The 22,980-nt window shown below is 35.8% G+C and overlaps 1 protein-coding gene and 1 pseudogene across 6 annotated transcripts in view; both read right to left on the bottom strand.

Annotated features, from left to right (window-relative positions):
• Window positions 1–22,980, bottom strand: part of CCSER1 (coiled-coil serine rich protein 1) — a 1,367,203-nt gene that overhangs the window by 755,105 nt on the left and 589,118 nt on the right. The window lies entirely within an intron of this gene.
• LOC140623522 (insulin-degrading enzyme-like) overlaps window positions 1–22,980 on the bottom strand; it is a 48,824-nt pseudogene that overhangs the window by 486 nt on the left and 25,358 nt on the right.

Below are 22,980 nucleotides of genomic sequence, written 5' to 3'. Positions count from 1 at the left end.
GAGGGAGAAGCAGGCTCCATGCTGGGAGCCCGACATAGGACTCGATCCCGGGACTCCAGGGTCGCACCCTGGGCCAAAGGCAGGCACTAAACCACTGAGCCACCCAGGGATCCCCCTGTATCCTTATTAAACGAAGAATATGGTGCTGCTTCTTTTCCTAATAATAAAAATCTCAAAATTTGTAGGAATAAATTCATTTTCATTGGAAGTTTTAATTTCCCATTCAGGTCAGCATTTTGCCTTTTCATCTGATACATCTTCTTGCTTGTACTGGGTTCTACACAAAACTGTGTGATCTGTGTGATCAGTTTTCCCTTGGAAACTATTGCAACCCACACATTTTCTGGTCTGAGTTGATCCAAAACCATCTCTATTAAGTCAGGTCTAAATTCTTCCAGTAAATAAATATTCAGCTGTGAGCACTACTTCTAGGTGATAATAATGCAATATTCTTGCACTCTTAGAAGTATAGCTCATGGCCTGTCTTTATCTCTAAACCTAAATGCACAGCATTTAAATCCTTGCATTCTTGGAAAACTCATTCTTAAGGTCCTTCCACACGTAACTGCTGAATGTACTGAAATATGTGCAAAATAATATCTTCACGATGTAATAATCCTTCCCCTCAGTCAAGTCCGCACTAATGATAAAAAAAACATAAAACCTCAGGCCCTTTCCTTCTGCCCACTAACAAAAGTATTTACACAGACATTTAAGTTCTGATAACAGACTTCCAAGACCTTCGTGCCCATTGAGATGACTAAGATAATGATCAGAATTTGATTTGTATTATTTCTGAAGGTCAGGTATGGGGAATGCCACTCACAGATTCCTAGTATCTTTGATGGGTGTTATTTTGTAAAGTTGTTTAAGATGTTCTTGGAAAGGGTGTTCAGGAAATTCTGGCAATGGGACATTTTTGTTCTCAACTTCAAAAAATAACTTGCTACCAGATTAATCAAGTCTTTTAAAAATTCACACAAATAGCCATTAAGCTGGATGAATAATAAGTAGAATTTAAGTAGGCCTTATATCAAGGCCTTCTTGGTTTAATCTTTTATAAAATATATTTGTTATGTGTCCTAAATTTGCTTAAAGGGAATATGGGATTCCCTATAGCTTTTCCAACTGAAAGAGTCTTCAGGCTTTGTTTTTAACATTCTTCTCAAGTTCTGAATCAACTGCATTCACCCTCTATCAATGCAACGCTCATCATCAAACAAGGGGCACAGGAAAAACTGTGCAAACTAGATTACTAGTTTATTATAAAACGGGATCCCTGGGTGGCGCAGCGGTTTGGCGCCTGCCTTTGGCCCAGGGCGCGATCCTGGAGGCCCGGGATCGAATCCCACGTCGGGCTCCCGGTGCATGGAGCCTGCTTCTCCCTCTGCCTGTGTCTCTGCCTCTCTCTCTCTCTCTCTCTCTCTGTGACTATCATGAATAAATAAATAAAATCTTTAAAAAAAAAAAAAAAAAAAAAAGGGTATAACTCAGGAACAGCCAGATGGAAAGGTACATGGGAAGAGTCACAGAGGTCTTTCTCTCCAAACCTCTATGTTTTCACCCACCTGGCAGTTTTTGACCTTTCTGAAATTTCTTAATATCCAAGTACTTTAGTTTCCTCACATGAAAAATGAGAAGATATTGCTGTTTAATTTATATAGTTGTTGTAAACATTTAAATGAGTGATGAAGACTAATATGTGTTAATACATGTAAATCATTTAGAAGGACAGCCTGACTTCTAAGCACTCAATAAATATTAGTATTAAGCATTTCATAAATGTTGGATGCTATGATGAGTCATATTTCCTACTAACATTAAAGTATATTGCCAAAGTTTATTCCAGGTAGAGCTAGCTCTTAGAGATATGACTAATTAGATCTACTAACCAGAGCAAGTCTTCTTCAAAAGGGCCTTCTTGTTCAAAAGAAAGTCAACTAGAACTATGAAATTTTTCCTAAAATTCTTAATTTCCTATTATCTTTGAGATAACTTTCAAGAAATTCACTTCTCTTAATAAGACATGCTACATTTTCTGTTCAGTAGAATAACCCTTGGGTCTTAGAAACTACAAGGAGATCCATCAGTTCTGTCAAGAATATGAGTGCTAGAAAAATACTAAGGACAGATAGCCGAAAACCTATTTCCTTCATTTCAGGAGAATTGAACTGAAATTTAAAAGGGAAATTGTTCTACTTCATACAATATTTAAATTGTTATATTAAAAATTACTTGAGAAGCACCTAGGTGGCTTAGTCAGTTGAGTGACTCATTCTTGGTTTTGATTTTGGTCCTGAAATCAGTGTGGTGAAATCCAGCCCCAGGATCTCTGTGCCCAGTGTGGAGTCAGCTTGGGGTTCTCTTCCTCTCCCTCCCCCTCTGTCCATCATCTCCCTGCTTGCAGGCTTGTGCCCACATTCTCTCTCTCTCTCTCTCCCTCTTTCTCTCAAATAAATAAATAAAATCTTTAAAAAATTATTTGAAACACATTTTTGACACATTTGGAATACACTTCTCTAGCCTAATCCCCATACCTTCCGTATGAATATACTGAATTAGATGCTGCGTAAATTACTTTCTTAAGACCAAACAGCCAGATAATGGAGGAATCTGTATCAAAAGCCCTGTTCCTGATTTTTGCTCAAGCATAGAACCAAATCATCGTCACATACAGCGGCAACTGGTCACCACAATTGTAGCTGATCCCAGATTGGGAGACATTTTATTCAGGGATAGTTTCACTACATCTATACTTACAAAGGCCAAACATTAAGACATTTCTTTTATAAAAGAAAATACTCTGCACAGAATACCCAACCTCATTTTCTCTAAAAAACTATGAAATATTAGCTAATAATTCATACATGAACAATTTAAAATATGTTAATTCCATAAATTAAAATGTGCCTATTTTCAGTTAACCCATTACTAACATTCTGTATCAATTTTAAGATGTACATATTTATAATTAACTTTGTAAGTAAGAAACTCACATGTGTGTCATAGTAGTGATGAGCTTCAAAGGGAACTGCTACATTTTTAAAACACCAAATATAATGAAAATAGAATAAACCCCACCCTCCTGAAAAATATGTTTTCTTACTAATCACATTGGTAGTTCTGAAACTGTTTCTCCATATGCTATGTTTAACAACCTATCTCTTTGATGGTAAAGTTATCTCCAGAACGATTGGTCTACATTATCAAACTAGTGTAACTGAATGGAATAATAATTCTTATGTTGTTTCATTGAGCACCTCACAAATTTGAAGAAGAGTTAACAAAAAAATATTATTATGTCTTGACATTTTGAGCAAATACACTAGCTCTCTCTGGAGAGGAAACAGACTGTGTTTTTATCACTTGATCTCAAACACTCAATCATTTTCATATGATCTCTAGAAAAATTATATGGAGTAAGTTCATTCAATTTTAGTCTTCAAGGTGCTGAAGAGTTACTATTATACAATGAATCATTTTTCTTTTGTTAATTATAGGAGGACTCAAATAGAAAAGGAGCTTGCCAATAAGTAATCTGGGCAGAGTTTAGAAGCTATACATTTCATTTAGAGAATTGATCAGCAGTTTATAATTTTTTTAACGTAAGTTCACAAAGTATTCTTAGATTCTGTAAAAGTTGTACATTTTAAGGCTGAGAATTTTACTCTTACATACAGGTCCCATCAATGGACTTTTTGGAATAAGAGTGGTTGAGATTAATGAGCTTATTATAATTCATTAGAAAGTGGTATGTGGATGACTGCCTACTTTAATTAGTTTTATTACTGTAGGAAATTGTTTCATATGCCAGGCTCATCACCAAGCACGCCTGGAAAACATTAGAGCAGTAATCAGACTTGATATGAGGTACCTTTCATTAGGCAGTATGGCTAATGGCACTTATAATGAACAAGGAGGGTATTAAAAAGACGGACATGACAGCATCTAGCAAAAAGGAATTTATCAGATCAACTATTTTTGTGAAGCAAAATGCAAAGTATAGTACTTCAAAATACCGTTGTGGCATACAGAGTGCAAGATGCATAATTATGGCAAAAGATTTAAGTATCTTAGGCTCATTAATAAATCTCAATACAAATTTTCTATGATTCATATATTATAGAAAATGTTAGTAATCAGATCTTCTAACAAAGTAACCCTTCATATAATATTTCTTAACCATCACCACCTCAAGGAATAATATATCTCTGATTTTGATTAAGTAAAAAAAATCGAATCACAATCTGAAAAATGAAAATCCAAATATAAAACATATTTCAGAATAGAGGTAAATGAAAACTTATAAACATATTCCATAGAAACTGGGTTATTTTATAAGTTCAGACTTCTAAAAATATTCCTTTTAAAAATGTTCTTAATAAATTTTTACCTACATTCATAATAAACATTAAAAACATTTCATATTTAAGATTTTGGCCTTATATAAATATTAGAAGTTACATCCCAAGAAACCAACTAGAAAATAAAGGAAATACTATGCACCTCTATAAGATATCATTCCTAAGACACTCATGCCATTCATAACTTACCAAATTTTATTTTACCATATCTTGTTAAGTAGTGTTTAGGAAGCACAATTCTCATTTCACTTATTAGGAAATGAAGATTATTATATTTTTACATATATTGAGATCATGTTGAAGTTTCTTTTTTTTTAAATAGCCTTATTGAGGTTATCATTTATATAAACTACAATTTTATCACTGTAAAGTGTATAATTCAGTGACCTTTTAAATATTTCCAGTGTGGCTGCCTCCTAAGATTTCCTTTTTTTTTTTTTTCATTTGTTTTTATTGAAGATCGATTTGCCAACATATAGTATAACACCCAATGCTCATCCAATCAAGTGCCCTCCTCAGTGCGCATCACCTGGTTATCCCACCCCCTGCCCACCTCCCCTTCTGCAACCCTTTGTTCATTTCCCAGAGTTAGAAGTCTCTCATGGTTTGTCTCTCTCTAATATTTCCCACTCAGTTCCCCTTCTTTCCCTTATAATCCCTTTCACTATTTCGTATATTCCCCGTACGAGTGAAACTATATGATGATTGTCCTTCTTTGATTGACTTATTTCGCTCAGCATAGTACCCTCCAGTTCCATCCACATTGAAGCAAATGGTAGGTATTCATCCTTTCTGATGGCTAATATTCCATTATATATCTCACATTTCTAATATTCCATTAATATATTTCACATCTTCTTTATCCATTCATCTGTTGAAGGACATTGTGGTTCCTTCCATAGTTTTGCTATTGTGAACATTGCTGCTATGAACTTTGGGGTGCAGGTGTCCTGGCATTTCACTACATCTGTATCTTTGGGGTAAATACCCAGGAGTGTAATTCTTGGGTCATAGGGTAGCTCTATTTTTAACTTTTTGAGGAATATCCACACAGTTCTCCAGAGTGGCTGCACCAGTCGGCATTCCCACCAACAGTGCAAGAGGGTTCCCCTTTCTCCAAATCCTCCCCAATATTTGTTGTTTCCTGTCTTGTTAATTTTCCCCATTCTCACTGGTGTGAGGTGGTATCTCATTGTGGTTTTGATTTGTATTTCCCTGATGTCAAGTGATGCGAACATTTTCTCATGTGCTTGTTGGCCATGTGTATGTCTTCTCTGATGAAATTTCTATTCATGTCTTCTGCCCATTTCATGACTGGATTTTTTGTTTCTTGGGTGTTGAGTTTAATAAGTTCTTTATACATGTTGGATACTAGTCCTTTATCTGATATGTCAATTGCAAATATCTTGTCCCATTCTGCAGGTTGTCTTTTAGTTTTGTTGACTGTTTCTTTTTCTGTGCAGAAGCTTTTTATCCTGATGAAGTCCCAATAGTTCATTTTTGCTTTTGTTTACCTTGCCTCCATAGGTGTATCTTGTAAGAAGTTACTGTGGCCAAGTTCAAAAAGAGTGTTGCCTGTGTTCTCCTATAGGATTTTGATGGATTCTTGTCTCGCAGTTAGATCTTTCATCCATTTTGAGTTTATCTTTGTGTATGGTGTAAGAGAATGGTCCAGTTTCAGTCTTCTGCACCTGGCTGTCCCATTTTCCCAGCACCATTTATTGAAGAGACCGTCCTTTTTCCAGTGGATAGTATTTCCTGCTTTGTCGAATATTATTAGTTGACCATAGAGTTGAGGGCCCATTTCTGGGTTGTCTATTTTGTTCCATTGACCTATGTGTTTGTTTTTGTGCCAGTACAATACTGTCCTGAAGATCACAGCTTTCTAATACAGCTTGAAATCTGGCATTGAGATGCCCCCGGCTCTGGTTTTCTTTTTCAATATTCTTCAAGCTATTCAGGGTCTTTTCTGATTCTATACAAATCTTAAGATTATTTGTTCCAACTCTGTGAAGAAAGTCCATGGTATTTTTTTTTAAGATTTTATTTATTTATTCATGAGAGACACACAGAGAAAGAGAGAGGCAGAGACACAGGCAGAGGGAGAAGCAGGCTCAATGCAGGGAGCCCGACGTGGGACTCAATCCCGGGTCTTGATCCCAGGTCTCCAGGATCAGGCCCTGGGCCAAAGGTGGCGCTAAATTCTTTAGCGCCCTGGGCTGCCCTGAAAGCCCATGGTATTTTGATAGGGATTGCACTGAACGTGTAAATTGCCCTGAGTAGCATAGACATTTCCACAATTTTTATTCTTCCAATCCATGAGCATGGAATGTTTTTCCATCTCTTTGTGTCTTCCTCAATTTTTCAGAAGTGTTCTATACTTTTTAGGATATAGATCCTTTACCTCTTTGGTTAGGCTTATTCCTAGGTATCTTATGGTTTGGGGTGCAATTGTAAATGGGATTCATTCCTTAATTTCTCTTTCTTCAGTCTCAATGTTAGCGTATAGAAATTCACTGATTTCTGTACATTGATTTTGTATCCTGCCACATTGCTGAATTGCTCTATGAGTTCTAGCAATCTTGGAGTGGAGTCTTTTGGGTTTTCTATATACAGTATCATGTCATCTGCAAAGAGGGAGAGTTTGACTTCTTCTTTGCCAATTCAAATGCCTTTTATTTCTTTTTGTTGTCTGATTGCTGAGGCTAGGACTTCTAGTACTATGTGGAATAGCAGTGGTGAGACTGGACATCCCTGTCGTGTTCCTGATCTTAGGGCAAAGGCTCTCAGTTCTTCCCCATTGAGAATGATATTTGCTGTGGGCTTTTCGTAGATGGCTTTTAAGATATTGAGAAATGTTTCCTCTATCCCTATACTCTGAAGAGTTTTAATCAGGAATGGATGCTGTATTTTGTCAAATGCATTCTCTGCATCTATTGAGAGGATCATATGGTTGGTTCTTGTTTTTTCTCTTGTTGATGTGATCTATGATGTTGACTGTTTTATGAGTGTTGAATCACTCTTTCATCCCAGGGATAAATCCCATTTGGTCATGGTGAATAATCCTCTTAATGTACTGTTGGATCCTATTGGCTAGTACCTTGGTGAGAATTTTTGCATCCATGCTCATCAGGGAGATTGGTCTATAATTATTCTTTTTGATGGAGTCTTTGGTTTTGGAATTAAAGTAATGCTGGTCTCATAAAACGCATTTGGAGGTATTCTTTCCCTTTCTGCCCTTCGAAACACCTTTAGTAGAATAGGTTTTGTTTCTTCTTTCAACATTTGATAGAATTCCCCTGGGAAGCCATCTGGCCCTGGACTTCTGTGTCTTGGGAGGTTTTTGATGACTGCTTTAATTTCCTCACTGGTTATTGGCCTGTTCAGATTTTCTATTTCTTCCTGTTCCAGTTTTGGTAATTTGTGGTTTCCCAGAAATGCATCCTTTTTTTCTCAGCTGCCTAATTTGCTGGCATATAGCTGCTCACAATACATTTTTAAAACCGTTTGTATTTCCTTCGTATTGGTTGTGATCTTTCCTCTTTTATTCATGATTTTATTACTTTAGTCTTTTCTTTTTTCTTTATGATAAGGCTGGCTAATGGTTTATCTATCTCACTAATTCTTTCAAAGAATCAATTCCTGTTTTTTTTTTTTTTTTAATCTGTTCTACAGTTCTTCTAGTCTCTATTTCATTGAGTTCTGCTGCATCTTTATTATCTCTCTTCTGCATGGTGGAGGTTTTACTCACTGTTCTTTCTCCAATTCCTTTAGATGCGAAGTTAGCTTGTGTATTTGAGTTTTTTCCAGTTTTTTGAGGGAGGCTTGTATTGCAAAGTATTTCCCTATTAGGACCACTTTTTTTGTGTCCCAAAGATTTTGAATGGTTGTATTTTCATTTTCATTAGTTTCCATGAATCCTTTTAATTCTTCTCTAATTTCCTGGTTGACCCATTCATCTTTTAGTAGGATGCTCTTTAACCTCCATGTGTTTGTGTTTCTTCCAAATTTCTTCTTGTGATTGAGTTCTAGTTTTAAAGCATTGTGGTCTAAAAATATGCAGGGGACAATCCCAATTTTGGTATCGGTTGAGACCCAATTTGTGATCCAGTATGTGGTCTATTCTGGAGAAAGTTCCATGTGCACTAGAGAAGAATGTATGTTCAGTTACGTTTGGATGTAAGTTCTGTATATCTCTGTAAAATCTGTTTGGTCCAGTGTATCATTTAAGGCCCTTGTTTCTTTGGTGATGCTCTGCTTAGAATATCTGTCATTTGCTGAAAGTGCCGTGTTGAAATCTACTATTAGTGTATTATTATCTAAGTATGTCTTTATTTTGGTTATTAATTGATTGATATACTTGGCAGCTCCCACATTAGGGGTAAAAATATTTATGATTGTTAAGTATTCTTGTGAGATAGACCCCTTCACTATGAAATAGTGTCCCTCTTTATCTCTTACTACAGTCTTTGATATAAACTTTAATTTATCCGATATAAGGACTGCTACCTCTGCTTTCTTTTGAGGACCATTTGAATGGTAAATGGTTCTCCAACCCTTCACTTTCAGGTTGGACGTGTCTTTAGGTCTAAAATGAGTCTCTGGTAGACAATATATAAACAGGTTTTGCTTTTTTATTCAATCTGATACCCTGCATCTTTTGATCAGATCACTTAGCCCATTCACATTCAGAGTAACTATTGAAAGACATGAATTTACTGTCATTGTATTACCTATTCAGTCCCTGTTTTTGTGGATTGTTTCTTTGGGCTCCCTCTTTCTTTTACAGGGTCCCCCTTAATATTTCTTGCAGATGTCGTTTGGTGGTCACATATTCTTTCAGTTTCTGCCTATCCTGAAAGCTCTTTATTTCTCCTTCTATTCTGAATGACAGCCTTGCTGGATAAAGTATTCTTGGCCTCAAGTTCTTCTCATTTAATACCATGAGTATATCATGCCAGTCCTTTCAGGCCTGCCAGGTCTCTGGCAGAGGTCTGCTGTGAATCTGATATTTCTCCCCATATGAGTTAAGAATCTCTTGTCTTGTGCTGCTTTAAGAATTTTCTCTTAATAAATAAATAAATAAATAAATAAATAAATAAATAAATAAATAATAAAACAAAAATAAAACAAAAAAAAAGAATTTTCTCTTTATCTTTGAAATTTGCAACTTTCACTATTAAGTGTTGAGATGTTGAATGGTTTTTATTGATTTTAGGGGGTTCCTCTCTACCTCCTAGATCTGAATATACTTTGTGGTTCTCTCTCTGTATCAGCCTTTTCTGGAACCCCAATTATACATAGATTCTTTCTTGCCAAGATATCATTTATTTCCCTTAGCCTTTCCTCATGGGCTCTTAATTGTTTTTCTCTTTTTTCCTCAGCTTCCTTCCTTACCATATCAATTCGTATTCTATGTCACTCACTCTCCCACCTTATTAACCCTAGCAGTTAGGACATCCAGTTTGTATTGCATCTCATTTAATCTATTTTTAATTTCGGCCTGATTAGATCTCAATTCTGCAGTAACAAAGTCTCTAGAATCCTTTACGCTTTTTTTCCAGAGCCACCAGTAGCTTTATAATTGTACTTTTGAGTTGAATTTCTGACATTGCATTGAAATCCTAATTCTGTAACTCTGGGGCAGAGACTATTGTTTCTGTTTCTTTCTTTTGTGGTGAATTCTTCCTTCTAGTCATTTTGTACAGTGCAGAATGGCTGTATGAGAGGGCTGAGTCAAAAATTTCAACCATGACCTAGGTAAAATACACCCTAGATGATTCTGAAGAGGTCAGAGATCAGAAAATAAAACAAAAAGAAGAACAGAACAAAATAAAAGGACCTCTAAAGAGAAAAACAAATTTTAAAACAAAGTAGTAAAAATAAAAAGCCAAAAACCGTAAAAAATGAAGAGAAAATAAAAAGAAGAAAAGAAACAAAAGTAAAGAGGAAAAGTAAAAGAAAAAAAAAAAAGGTGGGTGATGGTGTTGGTGAGGAAGTGGTAGTGGAGAGAGAATTTAGTCTACCTGAGGGGTCCTGGAGAGTGATCATCTTGGTTCTAAGTGTATTAAGTTCTGTATGTTAGAAGATGCTCAGTCCCAAATTTATATAAACCAGCAATACTTGTGGTAAGCCCCAAGATTGACCCCCAAAACATAAATGAGATAAAAGAGGGAGCAGAATGGGAAAAAAGAGAGAGTATAATCTCACAGAATCAACCAACATGGTATTCCACTTGGTTCTGGGTATATGTTGGTTTTAGAGGGTAGTAACTTCCACCACTGTAAAACAAAACGAGGCACAAAAAACAAAACAAAACAAAAAAACAAAAACCCTAATCTCATATATCTACCAAAATTTAATTGAGGGGAATCCAGAAGTGAAAAATATATCTAAGACATGTAATTGAAAAATATGAAATTCGACAAAGAAAAAACTTAAAAATGAAGAGCTGGTAAAATATTGTAGTTAAGGTGGGGAAAGAGAAAAAATATTGGAAATTTTTAGCCTGATAGAAAAACAAGTTATAATGGGAAAAGGGAAAAAAAGGACCCTCTAATTCTATATACTATTTTCACTCAGTCCTGGAGCTTTGCAGCCCTGCTTGGTCAAGAACTTGTTCTTCCCCTGTCCTTCCAGCGGGTCTTCTGGGGGAGGGACCTGCTGTGCTGATTCTCAGGTGTGTGCATCTGGGGAGATGCCCCCCACCCCCCCACCCCTCAGCAGGTGCCGGGCTCAGTGGGAGCTGTTTACCGCATGAGGTCCCTGTTCCCTGGCGGCCCCGCCCCTCCCAGGCACAGGGTGACACCAGGAGGAACAACACTGGCGGTGGCCAGGTCTCCAGCCCTGGAGTCAGCTCCCACAGTAACTACACAGCTCCCAGTCCGCAGGGGCCTGGATGCTCCAGAGGCGGGGGGCGCTGACCTGCACAGCTTGGGGGCGCCCAGCGACAGAAGTGTCCTCGCTGTCCTGTACCCTCCCCGCCTCCACCTGTCCCGGGGGAGCTCAGGATCCCGGCTGTGCCCCTGGGAGCCCTGGGGTCCGGGGCCTGCACTCCTGGGATCGTGCTCCCGGCCTGCGGCTCCTGAAGGCAGCAGGGTGCAGCCCCCTCCGCCCGGAGCCCCCGCCTGACCCCCGGCTTCTCCCCGAGGCCCCGCCGGGCGCTCCAGCCCTTTACCCAGCTCAGCCGTGGGGTGTGGGGCGCTCTCCCCCGGGCGCACCTCCTCTGTTAGTGACCCCGGGAGACCGGAGGCCCCACCGCCCCTCCTCGGTTCTGCCCCAGTTCCCGGCTGAGCGCCTTTGGGTCGGGGAGGAATCTGGTGCAGATTTTTAAAGCTCCCGCTTCTCCGGGGCTGGGCTCTCCTGTCTGGAGGCTCCCCCCACCCCCCGGCCTTAGCCCGGCTCCTCGCGGGGCCCCTCCCCCCTTGATTCTTTTTTATTTTCTTTCTTTCTTTCTATCTACCTTCCTAGAAGCAAAAACCCTTCTCTCTGTAGCTTCCGGCTGTTCTCTCTTTAAATCTCAGGTTGAATTCGTAGGTTCAGGATGGTTTGAAAGTTATCCAGGTAAGTTGGTGGGGCCAGGTGAGGTGAGGACCCTACTCCTCCACCAACTTGCCCCGCCTCCCATGTCGAATTTTCTAACTACCCAATCTAACCTTTACTTTTACGAGTACATTCTTTCAATATTTAGAATTATTCCTCCAAATATGTGAGCTTTTTACTCAAGACATCCTAATTTCTGTTCTGCTATTACAGAAAAGATGTTATTATAATTTCAGGCAGGGAATTGCAATTCCTGGCCTCTCTTTTAAAATATTTTGTTTTTTTCTGGAAATATTCTAATTTCATTATAGTTCAATGAGCTATCAATTAGCAACAAATGCAGAAAATATCAGAATCTGCTTTTCCATTCAATATAGATAGTATCTATGTCAGATAAAGTCTAACTTTAAAAGCCTTGTGAATAGGTGGAAAGGTATTTAACTGTATTGTACTGTCCTTGAGTAGTCTTGTTAAAACAACAACCAACAAACCTAACCATCATCACTAACAATAACGGACACAACATGCACCTCAGTTCTAAATCTCCACAAGTATTTTTAGAGTCTAAAAAAAAGCTCGTTGCCTATGGTTTACCAGTAGTTTTCAAAATTACAGTGTAAAGATCCTGATTTCTTATTCCATAACATTGATTCAGCATACAAGTCTGCCATCTATTGCTTTTATTAAAGTCAAAAAGCATCATAAAATTAAACAACACATGCTGCAAATTAAGATCACTAGTATTAGCAATGATAGCTATTCTGTATTCATTTAAAAAAGATTACTGTTTTTGGATTATATTCCATTTTGTTTGCAATATATATTACTGATGAGAAAGTATAGTGGATATAAAAACTTTGATGGAAAAAGAACATTTTTCTTTCTGGGTCATAAAAGGAAATGATCTTCACAAGAAAAGACACTTAATAGATAAAATCATTTTTTAACACAATAAGAAAAGTCTACTTTTTTTTAAGAGGAAATCAATTTTAACGGACAAGTCTCCGTAATTCTGCCAGGATGTTCTTAAGATTAGAGAATGATTTGAGGCTTCATTTTATCTGCTATACCACAACTCAAATGTTTGAAAACTACAATAACTTAAGCGTAAGCATAGAAACATTTTTAAGTAAAAAGGCAAGCTGGTGATTGATTGATCTGCCACTAATATTATATATATATATATATATATATATATATATATATATTCCTTCTCAATTATATATATATATTTATATGTATTCCTTCTCTCTCTCTCTCTCTCTCTCTCTATATATATATATATATATATATTCCTTCTCAATTTTTCTACTGACAGTGAAATATTTTCATTTTGTTCCAGTAGTGAGTGTAAGTTATACATGACATTTTCTGTAAGAAATTGTGCTTATTAACATACATAAAAGTCATCAATAAATAGTAAACATATATCTGGTAAGTCACCCATTGTCCATTAAAAATTGATCTTAATTTTAATAATGAATAGTAATTCGGATGCCTGGGTGGCTCAGTAGTTTAGCGCCTGCCTTCAGCTCAGGGCATGATCCCACAGTCCCGGGATCAAGTCCCATATCAGGTTCCCTGCTTCTCCCTCTGCCTGTGTCTCTGCCTCTTTCTCTTTCTGTGTCTCTCATGAATAAATAAATAAAATCTAAAAAAAAAAAATAAAGAATAGTAATGAATATGAGGTTTGCTATATGTTTACTCTCACACTTTTCTCTCACATTTTTATGAAATCATCTCAAACTCTAAAAAATAATATATTGATTTAAAACAAAACTCTAATAATAATCCTCATTGTCTCCCTAAAACAAGATCTTGAAAAATAATGCTATGAAAAACTCTAAGAAATAATGGAATGTATCTATAATTTAGTATTTTATTTATCTGTTATATCTTTTGAAGATCATTTTCTTTTTTTTAATTACAAAAATGTTGTCAGTATTTTTGCTTTAAGACAAAATGTTCTGAGTGAAAAGTTAATGTAGAACTACCTTTTGAGTAGAAGTATGTAATTTCTTTTCTTAGTCTGATTGCAACTGAGATTTAGATAAAGATCAAAATTTGGGGGTCCATATAGGGAAAATTTATAATGATTATATTTTTTAGCTCCTGCCAGCTGCCAATGGCAGTGACACCTAAGAATCACTCCATGACAGTATTTTAAGTTACAACACTGTAGAAATAAGAAACCAGAGGATTCATCACACAAAGCTGTGTATAAAAAGAAAAACAAGTAGCATCTGCTGATGTTCCAAGTGAAACTCAAATTCTATGCCAATATAAGATCTGTAAAATTGACACAAAATTGAAAACCTTCAAATTTACTAAACTACCACTTCCATTGTGGCTCAACACAGAAGATCTGGACTTTCTACATTCAAAATAGTACCTAACTTTTATGAAAATGCCAACTTTGTTCTATTTCTTTGTTTCCTTCTTAGATTTTATTTTTTTTAATATGACTGACACAATATTTCATCAGTTTCAGGTTTAAAACATAGTGCTTCCACAAGTTTATACATTATGCTGTGCTCATCACTAGTGTAGCTACCATCTGTCATCTATAATATCAGTGTCATTTACTACAGTACTTACGCCTTTTATTCCACTGACTTGTTCACTACATAATTGGATAGCTGTGTGTCCCATGACCATTTACCCATATTGCCTGTCTCCCCACGTCCCTTCCCTCTGGAGACCATTAGTTTGTTTTCTGTATTTATAGGTCTGATTGTTTATTTGTCTGTTTTTTAATTCCACATATGAGTGAAATCATATGGTATTTATCTTTCTCAGTCTGTCTTATGTCATTAGCATAATACACTCTAGGTCCATCCATGTTGTCACAAATGGCAAGGTCTTATGACTGTATAAGACCTTGACTGCATAATATTCCGTTATATAAATATAATATGTTATATATATGATATATATGTATATGTATACGATATAGGATACTTAGGTTGCTTTCATATCTTGGCCATTGTAGATGATGCTGCAATAAACATAGGGGTACATCTATCTTTTCAAATTGGTGTTTTGGTTTCTTTGGATAAATAATAGCAGACAAAGGATGATATTAAATAATGATAAAGGGATCAAACCAACAAGATTGATATAATAATCACAACTGCATGAAACTAGAAGAAAATTACAAGAAAAAAAACTGGAAAAAGCACAAATATGTGAAGGCTAAACAACACGATGCTAAACGATCAATAAGTGAACAAAGCAATCAAAGAAGAAATTAAAGCAAACAAACAAACATGGAGACAAATTTAAATGAAAACACAACTGTCTAAAATCTTTGGGACACACAGAAAGCAGTGCTAAGAGGGAAATATATAGTGATATAGACCTACCTCAAGAAACAAGAAAAAGCTCAAATAAACAATCTAACCTTAAACCTAAAGGAACTAGAAAAAGAAGAACAAACAAAGCCCAAGGTGAGTAGAAGGAAGGAAATAATAAAGATCAGAGCTGAAATAAATGACATAGAGACTAAAATCAATACAAAAAAAATCAATGATACTGAGAGCTGGTTCTTTGAAAAGATAAACAAAATTGATAAATCCTTAGCCAGATTCAACAGGAAAAAAAGAGAGAGAGAGAGAGAGAGAGAAGGGAAAAGCACTGAAATAAAATCATAAATGCAAGAGAAGTAACAACTGATACTACAGAAATATAAAGATTTATAAGAGAATACTACAAAAAATTATATGCCAACAAATTAGACAACATAGAACTAGAAGGAATACATAAGTTTCTAAAAACACACAATCTTCCAAAACTGAACTAAAAAGAAATAGAAAATCTAAACAAACCTATAACTAGTAATGAAATGAACCGGTCCTCAAAAAACTATGAAAAAACAAAGGTCCAAAACCAGATAGATTCACAGGTGAATTCTACCAAACATTTAAAGAAGAGTTAATACTTATTCTCTATTTCTTTGTGTCTTATTGCCTGACATTTTCTAAAGACAATCATTTTATTTGGTAAAAGGTCTTAACACTATCTCTCTAGTTAGAGGAAAAGAAATAATAGGATGAACAAATAATGTATTTTTCTGTCAAATCAACCATAAATTTGTATGATGGTATAAATGAGCTAATAATAAAAAAAATAAATTAGCTAATAAAAATATTATCATTTATGAACACCCATTTCAGCATAAAAATTTGTTCACTCAATGTTATTTAAAGGAAAATAAGTGATTATCAAATCATTAGTAAGAAAGAAGCAATTATGTATAACAAATAATTTTTAAAAATTTAAACATTTGATTAAAAATTTAATAAAACAAGCTAACAGCCTTAGAATAACATATTTTATAACCAAGTATCATTAGAAATGAAGAATAGCTTATATCTTAATTATAATGAAGGGATCTTCTCTTAAAGATAAGAATGTTATGGTCCAAATGGTTGTACTCCCTTCAAATTCATATATAGAAGCACTAACCACAGATGTGTTGGTATTTGGAGGTGGAGCCATTTGGAGGTAATTAGTGTTAGATGAGGTCATGAGAGTGAGGCCCTCATAATGACATTAATGTCCTTCTAAGAAGAAGCAGAAGGACGCCTGGGTGGTTCAGGTCATGACCTCATGTTCCTGGAAGGAAGCCCTGCATCCGGCTCTCTGCTCAGTGAGAAGCCTGTTTCTCCCTCTCCCTTGCCTCTCCCCCTGCTTGTGCCCTCTCTAAAGAAGTAAATAAAATCTTAAAAAAAAAATAAGCAGAGAAACCAATATACACACACCCCACAAACATATGCTGTGTGTGCACACCCAAGTGTTCGTGCACGCGTGGGCTCTCTCTCTCCCTCTCTCCCTCCCTTATACCTTCCCTTCTTCCCTCTCTATCTGCCCTGTGATATCCCTTCCCAATGGGAAGGAGACTGTCTGCAAACCAGGAAAAGACCCTCACAAGGAACCAAATTTGCTGGTAACTTGCTTGTGGACTTCTAGCCTCCAAAACTGTGAGAAATAAATATCTGTTATTTAAGCCATACAGTCTGTGGTATTTAGTTAAGTCGGCTAGAGCTAAGATAAAAAAACAACAGGGATGAATTAAGGTAATTTATGTAAATATTGGCAGCATGTAACTACTTTAAAATTATAGCTATATAAAAGGTTGAATAACCAATAATGCATTAAAAATTTCATAACTATGTTTCTGATAGCAAAAGTAGTCACACACACACAAAAATAATTTATTTGTTTTAGGATAATCATAAAGTTCTGTATAGATTTTTAAAAAAGCAAACTCTTGACTCTAGCTTTTTATTTCTTTTGAAACAAATGAAAAACATCAAAACTGCTATCTCCCTCACTTAAGTGATAGATTTTGTTTGTATTATTCAGATTACTTAATTCAGACTTTTAGTAAACTATTGAGCAAAACATTTCATTCGACTATGCCAAAAACTCAATTTCTTTGTCATTGCATGTGGTTATGCCTTTTGAGTGTGTACATGTATAAAAAAGAAATAACCTGTGAGTGAGGAGTGAAACAGTTGAATAGGAGAGAAGAGAGGGCACCAGTGAACTCTCTCTTTGGAAGAGAGGAGCATTAGAGGAGAGAATGAGAGAAAGAAAAGGGAAGAAGTGGCTGCTACAGTGGATGGTAATCACCAAGCTCACTAAAGGATACCACATAAGTAATAGTTAATGTAAGGACTATAACTTGAAGGGACGCCTGGGTGGCTCAGTGGTTGAGCATCTGCCTTGGGCTCAGGGCATGATCCCGGGGTCCTGGGATTGAGTCCCACATCCGGTTTCCCCCAGGGAGCCTGCTTCTCCCTTTGCCTATGTCTCTGCCTCCCTCTGTGTCTCTCATGAGTAAATAAATAAAAACTTAAAAAAAAGGAATATCACTTGAGCATTGAAGTTTTCCCCTAATGTCTGATGGTAATAAGATACTGAAGATACTGCTTGGTAAAGCATTCTTTGAATATATATTATTGTGGAAATATTGATCTGAATGTCCCATGATCCAGTCTAAAAATGATAATTCTCATATGCCCTGATTTTTCTTCTTTTAATCTCAGTTTTTACCTTTTCACTCCCATATTTGGTAGTAAACATTTATTGAATGCTGTATATTAATTGTTTGTAGCTATGTAACAAATTAAATGGAAAAAATGTCTGTCATTTTAGGAATCTGGTTATTGCTCAGCTGAGTGCTATGGCTCAGGTCTCTTGAGGTTGTAATCAGGATGTAACCCAGGACCGAAGTCTTCTCCAGTACAGACTGACTGAAGATAAAAGACCTTTTACCAAGCTCACTCATGTGGGTGCCCTCATAGATGTGCCTCGGGGCATGGAAGTGTCCCCCTGAGCAAGTGGTCCAAGAGAAAGTGAAATAGTGTCCAAGAAAGGTAACCTGTGTATTAATGATCTAATTTATCATATAGCTTTCTAAAAAGCATATTTTTACAGCAATCTAATTAATGATATCCACAAAGACATTTGCAAACCAGCAGCCTTTTGAGCTCAATAAGTTTAGGACAATCATTGGTTTAGTTCAGCATCAGCAAATTGGAAATCAACTGATCCCTAGGGAGAAAAGAAGTCATAGACAATTTTCAAAGCAGAAGAACTGGCTATTTAAACCTATGGCATTACATAGGCCACCAAAGAAATGGCAAATTTAAAATTCACACACAATCATATATGATGCCTTCCATTAAAAAAAAAGAAGAAGAAAAAAATCAAAAAGATTTGTTCTACATTTGCATTTTGTTCTTTCAGGAATTGTGCATGGTTTGGTTCCACTAGGGCTAAATTATTTTCAGATTAGTTTACCATACTGTACCTTAAAAACATATATATATATGATACATATTTATAAATATATAAATAGGAACATGGAAAAGCAGAAAAATGAATCTGTTGCAGCATACCTTCCTCTAAATGTCCTCCTGTGAAATCAGCCCAGAAAGCTCTATAGAGCAAATATAGTAATGTTAAGATAATGACTATCATATGCACTTTTAACAATTTGCATGATGCCCAGAACATCTGTTAGGTAGCTGGACACCATTCTCTAGTCAGATAAACAGCATCAACTTGTTCAGTAGTATAATCACATTCGATAGGTAATTTTTCTTAAGTTGAACTGAGTGCTAAGGCAGTGAAAAATTGCTTTGGCTCTCCTAAACTACACAGGTTGGATCATATCTCATATGAGCTCCAGTGCACAAAACTTAAGGGTATTTAGACCTTATAAATGTTTTATGTCTTTACACTGTCCCTACTTGTGTATCAGTGGAGAGAAAATAAATATGAGTTACTGTCAGAATTTGTGAACATAGACAAGAAAATCAGAAAAAAAAATCAACTCCATGAAAATATATGTGTGTATAAAATTGTTTTAATAGTAGGTGACATTTATCACATAATTATAAGGTCATTTTGATTATGATTTGCTTCATCTTCTTTGTATACAACTTATTACATATAGGTAATGGTTTCAAATAAATAGATTAATTTTTGCTTGAGCCTTCTGATATTTTACCGCTCTTTACTTAGCTGTACCTGGTATTACTTAATGCCCATGATCCTAAAAATCTGAGTTGTAAATAAAAAATTTGCATAAAGATAAAAAATTTGCATAAAGATCTTTTTTTTTTGCATAAAGAACATTTTACATGAACTAAGAAAACTAAACAAAACTTTTAGCAAGTTATTTTCATATATGGGTATCCATCTGCATTAGACTCATCTGCTATATTCAAATATGGCTTGAATGTTTAATTGAATTTGATGGATTTCATCTTTGGATTTTTGTTATATGAGTCCCAAATTTTCCAAAAATTTTTATTCTAACAGTTCCATCTAGATTAGTTTATTAAAATTTAATATATGTGTTCCCTTTTCTTCCAATGCCTTCAACAGTCCTGCTATCCCCTTGGCTTCAGCCACCACCTCCTATAGAAAGTCATACAGCCAACAGTTCTGAACTACTTTTTTTGTCCTCAGAGAAATCGTATTCACCTCCATATTTCAACCCTCTTTCTACTCAGAATGGTCCTTCCCTATTCCATCACAGTCTGACTTATTCTTAAGAATCCAGCTCAAATATTACCCTCTCTGGGAAATCTGGAATCTCCTGGTCTAAATAAGATGCCCCAATTTTGTACTTACTTAAAAATATATTGTAATCCTTACAAAATCTAGCCTCAAATTGTCATTTGGTTTTGTTTTTTCCTCCACTATTACTCACTAGACTGCAATTTCTTAGAGAAAAGAAATCATGGCTTAATTGAATTTGCAACCCTGATCATAGCGGGATGACTGGCAAAAAGTAAATATTAGAAACAAAGCAAACAAACAAAAACAATTTATAAATAGGAAAAATCGAAAGAGGGGATGACTCTCCTTCAATCTCTGTATCTCAGATCCTAGAAGAGTACAGAGCAATCCAAAACAAGTCTTCAGATATGTTTCTTAATTGCCAAAGTGCTGGAGTGTTCCTTGGGTACAATATCTGTATATCAGGTGTTCATAGGTCAAGTAAGGTTTAAAGGAAAATAATACTAGAATGCCCTTTAGGGAAACAAGTAAGAAATTTATCTCTCTCTCTGTTGAAAATTTGCATATGTATGCATTGCTAATAGGTGTATTAGGATTTTATGCAGTAATTAGAATCCTTTAAGGAGACCAAAGGCTATTTAAGAAGCCGTTTTTGTTAAAAACAGGTTTCCCAAAGGGCTTGTACAGGTTGTTAAATACTAAGCCAATTTAGTTTTGATATGGCAACGCCTCTGAGAACATAGAAGAGAGTTAATTAAGTGAGTTAGTGACCTGTTTGCTAAGAATTATGTTCCTGATAGGAAGAAAACTCCAACAGAGGCATTTTACAGAGACTGTTGCAGTCACATTAAGTTGCCATATTTTTTTCTCTACTTTTCATTTGGGAAAAGAAAGGTTCATAGGTCACCAAAGGGGAATGAGAACAGTGAGATACTTTAGAGAATAAAGAAAAATTATTTTATATTTACAAAATGATTGGTTGGTTTATTAGGTAGTAAGGAATATATACTGGTTAACAGTACAATGTCTTTATTAAAGTATTTGGAAGTGACACAGTCTAGCAGAAAAGAGACTAAGAACTGACACTAATATGAAAGTTATAAGTGAATTTTTTAGGAAATAACAGGTTAGGGATTTTCAACTAATTCTTTAGTTGAGAAAAAATTTCACAAATGGTATAAATTAAATTACATTTTATTTAAGATCCTTCTTTTAAATAATATTTTAAGTTGTACAGTTAATCTCAGAATTAATATTTAAAATTTTATGCTTTCATTTTAATAAACACTTCAATTCTTACAGACAAAATATTGTGGTCTACTATTCTGCTTTGCCTTCTGTTTAAATAAGGCTTGCCATTATGCCCCATGTAGCCCTTACTGTAGGTACTACCATCATTAAGTGACAAACTGATGTTTCCATAGGCATAAGGCACCTACGAAAAATTAATTAGTATTTTCAGTGTGTTCCATAAATGCAGCTTTATTAGTGATGATGATATTTACATTCAAAGACGAATACTGGTTCTTCTCCATTAGCAGGTGAATAGCTTTCTGGATTATAATTCTACTTATATTCTATTAATCAAAGTAAATCCAAAATAAAAACAAAGACATATACTTTGTTTAGAGATATTATATCTTGAAATATTTCTCATTTGACTATTAAATAAATATGTATTAAGTTCAAGTCTGCCCTCATTGATTATTACAATCTATCTGTAATGTAAGACTTCACACAAATCCTTAAAGTATGGTGGGTGCTCTGAAAAAGAATCAGGTGGTAGAAGCAGCATATTATAGGAACACGTTATCTGGTGAGCTATGGTAACTTAGTACAATATTGAAATGCCTGTTTTCACCTCATATACTTTTCCTCTTACTCTCATTTTAAGCAAGGAACTGGACTTTTTTAAAAAAATATTTTATTTATTTATTCATGAGAGATACAGAGAGAGAGGCAGAGATGCAGGCAGAGGGAGAAGCAGGCTCCATGCAAGGAGCCTGACATGGGACTTGATCCCAGGTCTCCAGGATCACACCCTAGGCTGAAGGCAGTGCTAAGCCACTGGGCCACTGGGGCTGCCCCAGGAACTAGACTTAATTTAAAGAAGAGTCTATGTGAAATAGAGGCTCTTTATAAAACCCTAAATATCCTGAAAGGATAATGCTGAGGATACTAGAGAGTAACAGGAAAGTGAGAAAAAACTTGAGGGATAGAAAGGAAGTGAGGGGAGAGCCTGACAATAGATAGAGGAGAGTCATATTGGTCTCATGAACAGGGGAGACTTAATTCTTGTTTCTGGCACCACTTTGGAAGGTGGCAAAGACTCAGTGAAGGAGGGCTATCTTGTTCATCAGTCTTAACCTAAGGGGCTATGTTCTCTAGGCAAAAAAGTTTTTAATCTCTCCCAAGGTGCTGTTGCTTTATCCCTGACTACTCATCAGACTGACATAACTTCAGGTACCCAATAGTTGGAACTAAGCCCCAAGGAAAGTAACAATGCAACCCAGGGAATTCATTGCCAGAGAAAGGAATTAGAAAAGAAACAACCATAACTTGGAGCTTTTTGTCAAAATAAAACTGCTGGAGAAGTAGATGACAATTTGAGCAACAGTAATAAAATTGAAGGAGGCTGAGGCTCAGCTACAGTCTTTCTAGAACTAAATAAACATATTGTAATGGAAAAGTTTGTGTAAGGCAATGGAAAAAGAAGATTTTTTTTTCTCTGCGACCTGATTTAGTGACTAAAATATCAAGTAAAGGAAATAAAGTATGGAAAGAAAAAAAATAAAGAAATGAAAGTCACCAGAAAAAAAAAAAAGATAAGAGATTTGGAAAATAAATCAAGGAGATATAACTAGTAAATGGTAGAATTTCCAGACTGAGGAAAAGAAGAGATAGAAGTAATCATGTAATCACTTAAAAAAAATAAGATGAAGAAAAAACTCTGAGCTGAAGAACGACTTATATCTGCAGCCTGGAAGAGCTTGCTGAGTTCTAGGCAGGGTGCACGTCTAAGGGATGCATATCA

The sequence above is a fragment of the Canis lupus genome, chromosome 33 (assembly GCF_048164855.1).
Source record: "Canis lupus baileyi chromosome 33, mCanLup2.hap1, whole genome shotgun sequence".
In the NCBI taxonomy this organism is placed as follows: domain Eukaryota; kingdom Metazoa; phylum Chordata; class Mammalia; order Carnivora; family Canidae; genus Canis; species Canis lupus.
The sequence above is the reverse complement of the archived record's forward strand: the minus strand, read 5'-3'. Positions and strand labels throughout refer to the sequence as shown.